This window comes from Sus scrofa, unplaced genomic scaffold (genome assembly GCF_000003025.6).
Source record: "Sus scrofa isolate TJ Tabasco breed Duroc unplaced genomic scaffold, Sscrofa11.1 Contig33, whole genome shotgun sequence".
Taxonomy (NCBI): domain Eukaryota; kingdom Metazoa; phylum Chordata; class Mammalia; order Artiodactyla; family Suidae; genus Sus; species Sus scrofa.
The window spans coordinates 27906-42541 of NW_018085178.1; positions in this window are offsets into that span (position 1 = coordinate 27906).

Below are 14636 nucleotides of genomic sequence, written 5' to 3' on the forward strand. Positions count from 1 at the left end.
AATTAAGCCACAGGTATACAATGTACAGTGTGGGAAATACAATCATTAAATATGTGACTATTTCATAGTCTGTAACAAGGAATTGGTGTAGAAATATTGAATCACTGTGTTATCACACAGAAACTTAAATAGCACTGTAGGTCAATTACACTTCAAAAACAAACAAACAAACAAAAACTCATAAAAATGGGGAAAAGATTTGTGATTACCAGAGCTTCACTGTGTGGGAAAAGAATAGAACGAAGGCAGTGAAGAGATACAAAAATCCAGTTACACGTTAAGGAAGAACTAGGATGTCGAGATGCGGATTCCTCTGCAATTTCAAGGCAATAGGTGACCAGATATCTAGCAGAGATTAAGATAGAAGCATAGGACTTGGAGCACACCTCCCATCACAAACATATCAAAAACATATCTACATGTGGAACAATTCTCATGGAACAGCAACTGAAATCTTGCAGAAGATCTCAGAGAAACCAAAGCTGCGAGGAAGAAACCCATGTAACTGAACAGGAAGAAAGGAAGAGATTAATAATATTTGGGATGAGCTTTGCACCACTGACAGGAAGCCATGAAAGAGGACAGATGCCCTTATCCTGGGAATCCTGTTTGCCAGGTGGAATGTCCACCAAGAAAGAATGGGAGAGGGAGTGGCCTGGGCTTTTCTCCAGAGGAGTATGCAGGTGCTGGCTTGCTGCAAGGCTGGAGAGACAGCAACAAGCACTGACAGCTGCCATGTCACCACACTTCTCAGCCTGGGATATGCACCTACTGGTGCTTGCATCTGCTGGTTGTTGAAGCTTGGGCTTCAGTGAACAGATATGGGGAGAAGGGCTCAGCTTGCCTATGTGAAGACAGCCTGAAGGTTCTGGAATGTGGTCCAGGAACCCATTACTGGAATGTACAAGATGGAATGCGGGCCCATCATAGGAGCCAAATGTCAGTGTGCTCATGGTAGGGCAGTGCACTTTGGGAGCACATACTTTCCAGAAGTAGTGCAGATATCTCAGCAATTTATTAGGGTTCCCAGAGTGGGGCTGGGGCTGGTGCAAGCAGCAGAAGACTATGTTGGCACACATACATCATATGTACTGGCTGGGTGATGGGTGGCACTACAGAATTGCACATCCCCAGCAGAAACCTCTCAGGAGGAATACTTGAGGGCATCTTTCGCAATGGAAGCACGTCAGTTCCACCAGACTCATACCACAGCTTAGAATTAGATGGGGGCTTCTCCTCCAACCACTGGGGAGTTATAGTAGATGACTTTGCCCCTAATGGGGCTATGACATCCACAGAGCAAAAGGACACCTCATCCAACATCAAGAGCAGGCTCAGATCAAAACATCAATGATCATGCCCCCATCCAGGGGACAACTGCAACACACACTGAGGAAAGACATGGCGGGTACCCATGCGGAGTAAACAAACAAACAAACAAAAAAACCCTCTAACAGCAAAAGTACTACTTTTACAGAGTCTACAAAGGTATGCTCCCATTAAAAATAGTTTTTAAAACTATACCAGGTAAACCTTTATACTCAATACATCAAGTCACTGAAATTTAAGTAAAATGTAAAAATGGATTATTTTCTCTACATAGACTATTTTAGAATACTGGGCACCATTACTTTAAAACTGAATGAGGAGTTCCCGTCGTGGTGCAGTGGTTAACGAATCCGACTAGGAACCATGACGTTGCGGGTTCGGTCCCTGCCCTTGCTCAGTGGGTTAACGATCCGGCGTTGCGTGAGCTGTGGTGTAGGTTGCAGACGCAGCTCGGATCCCGCATTGCTGTGGCTCTGGCGTAGGCCAGTGGCTGCAGCTCCGATTCGACCCCTAGCCTGGAACCTCCATATGCCGCGGGAGCGGCCCAAGAAATAGCAACAACAACAACAAAAGACAAAAGACAAAAAAAAAAAAAAAAAAAAAAAAAAAAACTGAATGAACTGGCTGTTCTGATCAAAAGACACAGAATGGCAGATTGGATTAAAAAACAAGAACCTACCATATGCTTCCTACAAAAGACTCACTTGGGTCAGGGGGGAGACACACATAGGTTGAAAGTGAGAGGACAGAAAAAGTTATTTCAAGCAAATGGAAATAAGAAAAGTGCCAGTAGCAATACTGACATCCGAAAAAATAGACATTAAAACAAAGTTCATAAAGGAAGGCAAAGAAGGACATAATGCAATGTTAAAGGGATTGATATAATAGAAAATTGTAATCATTAGCATATATGCACCCAACATTGGAGCACCTAAATATACTAAACAAGTACTTACAGAAATAAAGAGAGAAGCTAACAGGAATATAGTTAAAGTAGGCAACTTGAAAACAAACCTTGGATAGAATTGGACAAATATACCAGAAAAAAAAAAATACTAACGCAAGAGAGATCCTAAATGACACAATAGAACATCTGATCTCCATTGATATTTATAGGGTACTATATGCAAAATTCCTGAATGTACATCTTATTCAAGCTCTTTCGGAACATTCTCTATAAATGACCTAGGGTGCAAAATAAGTAACAATAAATTTAAGGGGACAAAAGCAATTTCAAACATCTTTTTTGATGACGACAGTATGAAATTAGAAATCAATCATAGAAAGGAAAAGTAGCAAAATATGATTACATGGAGACTAAACAACATGTGACTAAAAAAACCAATGGGGCAATGATGAAATCAAACAGGAAATCAGCAAATACCTCCGGACAAAAGACAATGAAAACACAATCCTACAAAATCTAGGGGATGCAATGAAGGCAGTTTCAAGAGGGAATTCATACCAATAGAGGCCTTCTGCAAGAAACAAGAAAAACCTAAAATAAAGAAGCTAACGTACCATATAAAATAATTAGAAAACTGAGTCAAGAAGAAACATACAGTTTGAACTGGTAAATAACTAGAGTGAAATACAAAGTGTAATTTTTAAAAACACCCTGCAAAAAGAAAAAAAAAAAACATTCAATGCAACTGTCTGGTTTCCCTGGGGAATTCTAGCAAATGTGCACATTAGAACCTATACCTACCCTTCTCAAACTTTTCCAAAATACTGAAGAGGAGGGAACATTCCCAAAGTCATTCTATAAAGCCACCATAACCCCAGTGGTAAAATTAAAGAAACCACAAAAAATAAAATTACAGGTCAAAATATTGGTTAAGTATACACGCAAAAATCCCTAACAAAATATATGCAAACCACATACAACAATACATAAAAAGGATCATACCCCATGACCAATTTAGATTCATTCCACAGTTGCAAAATGATCCAACTTACAGAACTCAATTAATGTGATACACCACATTAACAAAAGAAAAGACAAAAAACACGTGATTATTGCCAGAGATACAGAAAAAGTACAAGTTAAAATTCAACATCTACACATGGTAAAAAAAAAAAAAAAAAAAGAAAAAAAAAACCTCAAAAATAACTATAGAGAGCACAAATCCCAACATAATAAAAGCCACTTATAACAAACACACAGCCAAAATGAAATGCAACAGTGAAAAACTGAAAGTCTTCGTGTTGAATTCATGAACAAGAAAAAGAGGTCCACCATCACCACTTTTATTCTACATTGTATTATAATTCCTAGTCATGGCAATATGAAAAGAAAAAACATTAGAAGGAAAGGCATAAAATTGTCATTGTATGCAGATCACATGACACTCTATTTAGAAAACCCTAATGATGCTACAAAAAAAACAGCAGAACTTATGTATGAATTAAACAAAGTAGCAGGATACAAGACTAATATACAGAAATCTGTTGTATTTCTTTATATTAACAATAAGATATTGGAAAGAGAACATTTTTGTTTTTATTTATTTTATTTATTGACTTTCTTTAGTTTTGTCTCTTTGCCTTTGCTAGGGCTGCTCCTGTGGCAGATGGAGGTTCCCAGGCTAGGGATCCAATTGGAGCCACAGCCACCAGCCTATGCCAGAGCCACAGCATCATGGGAACCAAGCCATGTCCAGCTCATGGCAATGCTGGACCCTTAACCCACTGAGCAAGGGCAGGGATCAAACCCACAACCTCATGCTTCCTAGTCAGATTCATTAGCCACTGCACCACGATGGGAACTCCGGTAAGAGAACATGTTTAAAAATCACTTTTAAAACTGCGTGAAAAAAATACATAGGAATAAAGCTCACCAAGGAATGGAAGATCTGTACACTGAGAACCATGAAATATTCTTCAAGGAAACCAAGGACCATTCAAAGAAACGGAACTATATCCTATGTTCTTGGATTGGAAGAACCAATATTATTAAAATGGTCATACAACCCAAAGCAATCTACAAATTTAATGCAATACCTATCAAATTACCAGAAATTCACAGAAATAGAACTAAAAATTCTACAAGTTGTTTGGAACAACAAAATACCAGAATTTCCAAACCAATTTTGATAAAAAGCACAGAGCAGGGGGCATAACCCTCTCAGTCTTCAAATAACACCACAAAGGTATAGTAAACAAAAGAGTGTGGAATTGGCACAAAAACAGCCACATGGATCAATGGATCAATAGAACAGAACAGAGAGCCTAAAAATAACCTACAAACCTCTGGTCATTAATTGGCAAAGGACATGAAAGTATAAAATAGGAAAAAGTCCCTTCAAAAAGTGGTGTTGATGAAGCTGGGCAGTCATATGTAAATCAATGAAATGAGAACACACCCTCACACTATACACAAAAATAAAATCAAAGTGGCTTAAGTACTTAAGACATAACACCATAAAACTCCTAGAAGAGAACAAAAGCAAAACAATTGTATTACTGTTTTCTTAGGTCAGTCTCCCAAGGCAAAAAAATAAAAGCAAAAGTAAACAAATGGGACCTAACCAAATGTGTATGTTTTTGCAAAGTATAAGCAATGGAAACCATAAACAAAACGTAAAGACAGGAGCTCCCATTGTGGCTCAGTGGTAACAAACCTGATTAGTATTCACTAGGATGTGGGTTTGATCCCTGGCCTCACTCAGCGGATTAAGGACCTGGCTTTGCCCTGAGCTGTGGTGTAGGCAGCAGAAGTGGCTCAGGTCTGGCGATGCTGTGATGTAGGCCAGCAGCTAAAGCTCCACTTTGACTCCTAGCTCTGGGAATTTCCATATGCCAGGGGTGTAGTGCTAAAAATACAAAATAACAATAACAGTAATAACAATAATAATAATAATAATGAAAAGAGAAACTAGGACTTGGAGAAAATATCTGTAAATGAGGGCTTAATTTCCAAAATACATAAACAGCTCATACAACTCAATTACAAAAATAAAACCCACTCAAGAAATGGACAGAAGACTTAACACAGACATTTCTCGAAAGAAGATATACAGATGAGCAGTAGGCACATAGAAAGATGCTCAATGTCACCAATTATTAGAGCAATGCAAATCAAAACTACAATATAAATCTCACACTAGCCAAAATGCCATGATTAAAAAGGCTACACATAAACAATGCTGGAGAGGGGTGGTAAATGGGAACCCTCCTACACTGCTGCTGGGAATGTAAGTCGTTATAGCCCAATGGAAAACAGTATGGTGTTTCCTTTAAAAACCAAACTAAAGAGTTTGCAAATGATCCAGAAAACCCACTCCTTTGCATATATCCAGAAAAAGATACTATTCAAAAAGAAACATGCACCCCAATGTTCACTGCAGCACTATTTACAATAGCCAAGACATGAAAGCAACGAAAATGTCTGTCAACAGATGAGTGGATCAAGAAGGTGATATATATATAATGCAATACCATTATACTACTACTTCAACCACACACACACAAAAAAATGAAATGATACCATTTGCCACATGGTTTAACCTAGAGATTGTCATACTAAGGTACATAAGTCAGAAAAAGAAGGACAAATATCATATGTTATCACACATGGAAGCTAAAATACGACACAAATGAACCTATTTACCAAACAGAAACAGACTCCCAGACATAGAAAACAAACTTATGATTATCAAAGGGAGAACAAGAGAAGGAATAAATTACACTATGGGATTAAGAGATACATACCACTTTGTACAAAATAACAAGGATTTATTGTACAGCACAGGGAACTATAGTGAGTATCTTGTAATAATAAATAATGGGAAAATTTTGAAAATATACATGTATGACTGAATCACTTTCTAACACATCATTGTAAATCTTCAACACATCATTGTAAATCAGCTATGTTTCAATAAACATAATAAAGAACTAGGGATACAATGTACTTGATAAATATGAATAATACAAGGGTATGTTATATATGAACATTTAGAGAGCAAATACTAAGGGTTCTTATCCCAGGAAATTATTTCATATTTTTTCATTTTTTATTTAAATGAGATGAGAGATACTCACTAAACTTACAGTGATAAACATTTCATGAAAGACAAGTAATTATGCTGTACACCTTAAACATGCTTTGCTAAATGCCAAATATATCTCAATAAAACTGGGAGAAAAAACCTACTGTAGAGATTTTACAGTGATATTTTATTTACATTAATGTACTATTCAATTCCAGAATTTCTATTTGGTTATTTTCTATATATTATCTTTATTGATAGGTCTCTATTTGATGCAACATTGTCATCATAGTGTACTTATTTAATCCTGGTTTCCTTTTGTTTTGTAAATCTATTTATCACAGCTATTTTTAAGTCTTTTTCTGTTAAGTCCAACATCTGAGAGGTCTCACAGGCAATTTTGTTGCCTGTTAATTTTCTGGTATATGGGTCACACATTTTATCTATGTCACAATTTTTTGGTTTTGAGAACTTGGTGTTTAAGCTGAGATAGTAACTCTGGAAACTCACTCATCCTTAGGTCTTGTTAGAGCATTATTTATCTGTTTAAAACTGGGTGGATGTTTTTGCAAAATCGGTTTCCCAAGCAGTTTAAAGCTTCCACTGTTATTCTCCAGAGGGTGCAGCATGCACACAGTCACCGAGGATAACCATGGCTCTAGTAGAGCCTCTTTTCTCTCTTTCTTTGATCATTTCCAGCTGTCAGACTCCACTAAGTGCCAGGGATTTTTCCATTGTTTTGACAATGTCCTAGGATTAAGCTGTTTCAAATTCACAACCACTTAAACTTGGGCTTCTTTGAAAGATGATTTTGAGGACAATGTTTGTGGCTTTTTCTATCCCAGGAAGGCTCCTCCCTGCTTCCCCGCCCCCATTGGATCATTCAGGGCAAACCACCTGGCTGAAAATGATTCCGCCTACATCCTCCAAATCTCCTTTCACCAAAATGTTCATTATTTCTCAAAGCGCCCTATGTTTGAAGTTCTCTATATTCTCTTTCAAAGAGTCTCTTCTTTGTGGAGACATATCAAAGTCTCTGTTTTTAAGGTCTTTTTTTTTTCCTTCTGGGCATAATGTCTAAGACTCAGTTCCCAGATGGGGAAGGGGAGTGATAGTCACCCACTTCTATGAGACATCCCTGCTTCAGAAGCAGGTCATTGCACAGGTACTATAGACACTCCCAGGCTCTAACAACCACCTTACAAATAAGCATGGGACAAGGGTGATTAGGGCTCAGTACTTTGGCTGTGCCATGCCTAAGATAGCACTTCTGTTCTGAGTGAGGGCTGTGTAGAAGACGAGATCTCCCAATTCTTGATCATACCGATTCAGAATTTAGCTTCTGCAACACTTAGCTGGGTGAGGTGAAGAAGATGCAGGCCTGGCACTCCTGGAAAGGTAACTTAGCCCCCTATGAGGAGAAGAGAGGAGGTGGGTGGGAGTTCTGTGTTCTTGGCTGCACCTGTGCAGAGTGGACGTTTAATCACCCTGAATCTAGAAGACAGATGGAGAGAGTAGGTTATGATTCAAGTGGTGTAAATTCTTACCAACCATTAGTGTACTTTCTTGAATGAATGTTTCTTCCTTTATTGCATGCCTTAATCTAAATTTACAGAGATTTTTAAATGGTGTTTTTAATACATAATTTTCTCCATTTATTCTCATTCTGTTTGAGAATTGATTGACATACTTTCTCAGGATGCCATTCCTAAAGTGGACCTCAACTGTCGGTTTTTCATAATTGTTCTTTATCAAGTTGAAGAAGTTCCCTCTCGTGTTAGGTTTTATCATGAGTGAATCTTGAAGTTGATCGTATAGTAAAGTCTATCTCCTCTGCAACACTGAACAGTGTTTACCATGAATAGATGCTAAATTGTGTCAAGTGTTATAATTTCATATTATCCATTAATTTGATCACATGGATTCTTCTTCCTTAGTCCACTGCCAAGAATGATTATATATGAGTACTAAACCAGCCTTATGTACCTGCAATAACTTTATTACTGCTGGCAATAATAAACCCCCTTTTTACAGAGATAAGAGAGTATATTTAAGGACTGATAGGATGACACAATAGAAAGAATACATCAATAATACAGAGACATGAGGGATAACACAGTCTGAAAATTGCAGACTGGGTAGCTGAGTGGCTGCCTCATCAGGACACTGCTACCATCAGAACTGGTCTATATCTTCCCCTCTCAAATATAGTGGTCATTTAATCTGACAAAATCTCTTATTCCTATCATCCCAGAATGAAGATGCAAGAACCCTCCAACAATGTGTACTCTCCACTTTGACTTTTCCTGACATTCCAGGTTTTTTTTTTTGTTTTTGTCTTTTTGCCAATTCTTTGCTAGCTCCCATGGCATACGAAGGTTCCCAGGCTAGGGGTCAAATCAGAGCTGCAGCCATCGGCCTACACCAGAGCCACAGCAACGTGGGATCCGAGCCATGTCTGCAACCTACATCCCAGCTCATGGCAATAACGGATCATTAACCCACTGAGCATGGCCAGGGATCGAACCTACAACCTCATGGTTTCTAGTTGGATTCGTTAACTACTGAGCCACGATGGGAATTCCTCCAGTTCTTTTTCATATCATTCCTCTGTGTTTGAATCCAGTCTCTGTCACTCATTAAGTGGCATGTTCAGAAAGGTAATAATTTATTTTTTTTTAATTGGGAGGGCCAGACCTCCCTTTATTTGTTATGCTGAGGTAAATTTCTAACTGAGATATATATAACAAACATACAATTAATTCTTCCCTTTTTTTGAGGCAACATCTGAGAGACCTACAGAAGTTCCTGGGCCAGGGATTTAATCCAAGCTACAATTGAAGCAATGCTGAATTCTTTAACATACTCTGCTGGACCAGGAATCAAATCCACACCTCCACAGCAACCTGAGATACTGAAGTCAGATTTTGAAACCACTGTGCTATGGCACAAATGCCAATTATTCCTCTTAATTCACTTTTCAGTTTGTGTTCAACAGCTTCTCATATACATACTCAAGATCACTCTATCCCCAGCAGATCTCAGAGTTTATAATGAATAAATATTGATCCCCACAACTCCTTTGAACTCTTTGATCTTTTTCTATTGTTATCTGTGTCTGTAATTGAAAATCATAGGATTATGTTGCCATTTGCTAACTATTCCATTTTAAAATTTACTGAATTCATAACCTGAAATATTTTTCACACCTAATCTTTCACATTCTTTCAAATTTAAACACACTATAATACAATGTTACCAATATTCATTGATACCTGTATTATGCCTACATAAATATTATTCACAGAAAAAGCAGAGTACTAGGATAATAATAAATTTTTATGGAAAATATGTCTACTTTGGGGTTAATAATCACATTGATTTGTTTTCTTTCATTTTTTCTGTTACTAATTCAAACACAAAATTTTCTACATGTCAAGTGATCTGCCACTTACAGGTTTTCCTTGAGAATGCTTCACTTGGAGCTCCTGCCCTCCTCCAGTCCACACAGGTTGTTCTCTAGGACTGCAATCAGTCATGACATATAAGCAAGAGCTAGCAACTTGATTGTTATCCTACCTATGTCCTTAAGCTACAACATGCTTTTCTGTGGTCAATCCAGATTATGTGAATAAGAAGTTGACTTTCAATTGCGTACCAAATGAATATATACACTAAAAGCTTTTTCAATTTCTTAATCCGTGGTCGTGGGCAGAGTGACTGCAGGAACAACACAAGCTTCCATGGCTACAGAGACTTTTCCCACAAATGCCCTGGCAGGGGGAGGGACCATGGGAATGGCACCCATATATAGCTACTGGGAGTGCATTAGCAAGAGCCAGAAAGAATTCCTACCCCTAAAGCTTCAGAGAGTGCTGCCTAGAGTGGAAAAACAAAAGGAGTGACCACAGGAATGGTGTCTGCTCCTGTAGATGCAGAGAAGGGTCCCAAAAGTGTCACCCACAAAGCACAGGAATGTAGGAGCAAATGCTGACATTGATAGCTATAGGAAATGGTCCTGAGGTCTGCCTGGTAGTGGGATGGGTTTCAGAGGCTGCTGATGCCTCGGCTATAAGAACAGTCTCAGGAACTATGAACCACTGCCACCCCTCATGGACCCCATCCCTAGAAGCCACCAAGCACCAGCAAAAATACCATAATAACGCTGCTCTCACTGTGTGCTATGGGTACATGTGCACCTCAACCACCCCTGACAACCCCAGGAATGGGTACCACCTGCTACATCTATATACCTGCTGTCAAGGGCACCACAAAAACACAGATTTAGACAATATGAAATGACAAAGAAATGGCTTTCTGACAAAAGAATAAGACACAAACACACAAAAATACTAAATGAAGAGCCAACAGGTAATCTACTTGAAAAAGTATTCAAAGTGACGATAGTACAGATGAACCTAGATATCAGAAAAAGAATGGAGACACAGATCAAGAAGTTACAAGAAACGTTTAACAAAGATCTGGAAGATTTAAAGAATAAGCAAACTCAGATGAATAGTTTAATACCTGAATTGAAGAATACACTACACGGAATGAATGGAAGTGCAGTGGAAGCAGAAGAATGAGTGAGTGACTTGGAAGACAAACTAGTGGAAATCACTGCCACAGAAAAGAATAGAGAAAAATAATGAAAAGAACTGAGGCGAGTCTAAGAGACCTCTGGGACAATTAAACATATCAACATTCACATCACAGGGTTCCAGAAGGAGAAGAGAGAGACAGAAAGTGCCAGAGAAAGTATGTGAAAGATTATAGCTGAAAACATCTTTAATATGGGAATAGAAGCACTCATTAAAGTTGAGGAAGCACAGAGAATCACACAAAGGATAGACGCAAGGAGAAACACATGCAAACACATACTAATAAAACTGACAAAAATTAATTACAAGGAAAAAATTTTTAAAGCAGCAAGGAAAAGCCACATAGAACTTACAAAGGAACTTCTAAAAGGATAACAGCTGATGTTTCAGCAGAAACTCTGCAAGCTAGAAGGCAGTGGCAAGATATATTTAAGGTGATGCATCTGAGGAGACTAGGGACAAGAATAGTCTAGCCAGCAAGGCTCTCATTCAGATGAGACGGACAGATACAAAGATTTTCGGACAAGCAAAAGCTAAGATAACACAGCACATCAAAACCAGCCCTACAACAAGTACTAACTGAGATTCTCTAGGCAGAAAAGAAAAAGCCACAAATGGAAACAAGATAATTACAAATGAGAAAGCTCTCTAGTAAAGGTAAAGAGAATATAAAGGAGGAAATCTCACATTGACAAATATGTCATCTAAACTAGCAAGCATGAGAAGAGGAAAGAACAAATGCAGAACACTGAAAACATATCTTAAATTAGAATACCAGGAACCAAAAACAATTCTGTACATATGCAGATGATTATATCAAAAACTAACGGGAACCATAAACCAAACAGTACAATAGACACACACAAAGAAAAAAAGAAAATGTAAACCAAAATGACACTAAAAATAGTCAGCAAATCCCAAGAGACAAAAGAAAGAGGAAGAGAGGATAAAAGACCTAAAATAACAAAAACAAAACAATAAAATAGAAATGAGGGCATATGTACCCATAAATATGGAATATAAACAGATTAAATGCTCTAGCCAAAATGACACAGATTGCCTGAATGGCAAAAATAAATAAATACATAAATAAATAAATGAATAAATAAATAAATAAATAAAAATAAAAATAAACCTACATATGTGCTTTTACAAGACACTAACTTAGACCTAATGACACACATAAACTGAAAGTGAGTGGATAAAAGAAGGTATTACATGAAAATGGAAATCAAAGGAAAGCTGGAGTACCAACCAATATTCATATCAGACAAAACACTGTATAAAATAAAGAAGGTCTAGAAACTTGTCCATTTCTTCTAGGTTGTCAAATTTATTGGCATATAATTGTTGATAGTATTCACGTATGGTTTTTTGAATTTCATTAGTATCCATTGTGACTTCTCCTTTTTCATTTCTTATTTTATTTGGGCTTTCCTCTCATCGTCATGGTGAGTCCAGCCAGAGTTTTGTCAATTTTGTTCACCTTTTCAAAGAACAAGCTCTTGGTTTCACTGATTTTTTCTACTGTTTTTAATCTCTATTTTATTGATTTACTCTATGATCCTTATGATTTCCTTCCTCCTGCTAACTTTAGGTTTTGATGTTCTTCTTTTTCTAATTCATTTAGGTGGTGGGTTAAATTGTCAATTTGAGATTTATCTTCTTTCTTGAGGAAGGTCTATATTGCTATGAACTTCCCTCTGAATACTGCTTTTGCAGCATCCCATAGATTTTTTTTTTTTTTTTTGTGGTTGTGGCTTCATTATCATTTGTCTCGAGGTATTTCTTAATATCCTTTTGATCTCCTCATTGACCCACTGGTTTTTTAGTGGCAGGTTGCTTAGTCTCCACGTAGTAAGGTTTTTTCTTATTTCTTTTCCTGTGGTTGATTTATATTTTAATGGCACTGAAGTCAGAAAAGACACTTGAAAAAATTTCTAGACTCTTAAATTTAGTGAGGTTAGCTTTGTGCCCCTGTATGTGATCCATACTTGAGTATGTTCCATGTGCACTTGAGAAGAGTGAGTTTTCTTATTTTTTTGCATGGAATGCCCTGAAAATATCCATTGAGTTTAAATTTTCTATTGTTTCCTTGAGGGTATCGGATGCTTTTTTGATTTCCTGTCTAGAGGATCTGTCCATTAATGTGAGTAGGGTGTTAAAGTCTCCTACTAAGAGTGTATTCCCACCAATTTCTCCTCTTATGTCTGTTAGGATTTGTTGGAGGTATCTGGGTGCTCCTAAGTTAGGGGAATATATAGTGATGATAGTAATCTCCTCTTCTTGAATGCATCCTTTAACCATGAACTAGTGTTCTCTTTGTCTTTCTTTACGGCCTTCGTTTTAAAGACTGTTTCATCTGATATGAGTATTGCTACTCCTGCTTTCCTGTCTTGTCCATTGGCATGAAGTATCTTTTCCCATCCCCTCCCTTTCAATCCATATGTATCTTTTGCCCAAAAGTGAGTTTCTTGTAGGCAGCAGACTGAAGGTTTTTGCATTTTTATCCAATCTGCAACTCTGGGTCTTTTTAATGGATCATTTCATTCCATTGACATTTAAGGTGACTATTGATAGATATTTATTTCTTGCCATTTTAACCCTTATTTTCCAGTGGACTCTACATTTCTCTTTTCTGCTTTTCTTTTTTTGGTTTGATGATTTCCATTTATTTTATACTTGAGCATTTTTCTTTTCATATTTTGTGAGTGTAATATTTGGCTTTGATTTGTGCTTGCCCTGTTTATTAAGTATGTTAACACCTTCCTATATCAGCTTACTTTAGCCTGATAATCATACAGCTTCAGACAATTTTCTAGAGAATTACAGCCTGCCAAAACTGAATCAAAAAAAAGAGGTCAACTGAACAGACTGATCACTAGAAATGAAAGTGAATATATCATAAAAACACTCCCTGCAAACAAAAGTCCAGGACTAGATGGCATCACAGGAGGATTCTACCAAATATTCAGACGAACTTATACCCACTCTCCTTAAACTTAAACCATATGATATCCCTTATACCTGGTATCAAGTCTACATCACAAATGAAACTTTCGACAGAAAAGAAAATCATGGAATGGGAGAATGGACTTGTGTTTGCCATGGGGGAGGGGGACGGAGTGGGGGGGATTGGGAGGTCGTGGTTAATGGACGCAAACTATTGCCTTTGGAAAGGATTAGCAATGAGATCCTGCTTTGTAGCTCTGGGAACTATATCTAGTCATGTATGATGGACATGATAATGTGAGGAAATGGAATGTGTACATGTATGTGTAAGTGGGTCACCCTGCTGTACAGTAGAGAAAAAAGTTGTACTGGGGAAATAATTAAAAAATAAAATTGAGAGATGGAGTCAAGGTGGCAGAAGAGTAGGGGGACACACTTGCCATCTCCCACAAACATGCACACAAAAAAACACACCTGCAGGTTAAATGACCCTCACAGAACAGCAATTAATCACTGGCAGCAGAACCTAAACTCCAATAATAGGAAGGGGTTAGCATACTTAAAAAACAGGGCAACCACAAGCCAAAACCAAACATTGCATTCGCAAAAAATGAAAAAAAAAAAAACACTCAATCAGAAAATAACTGGAGACCCCCCAACCAAAAAAAGAAAAGAATAATGGAGAACCATATAATCAACTGGAGTATGAGGTTTAAAATGGCAATAATTAATCATCTAATATTTATCACCTTAATATCAA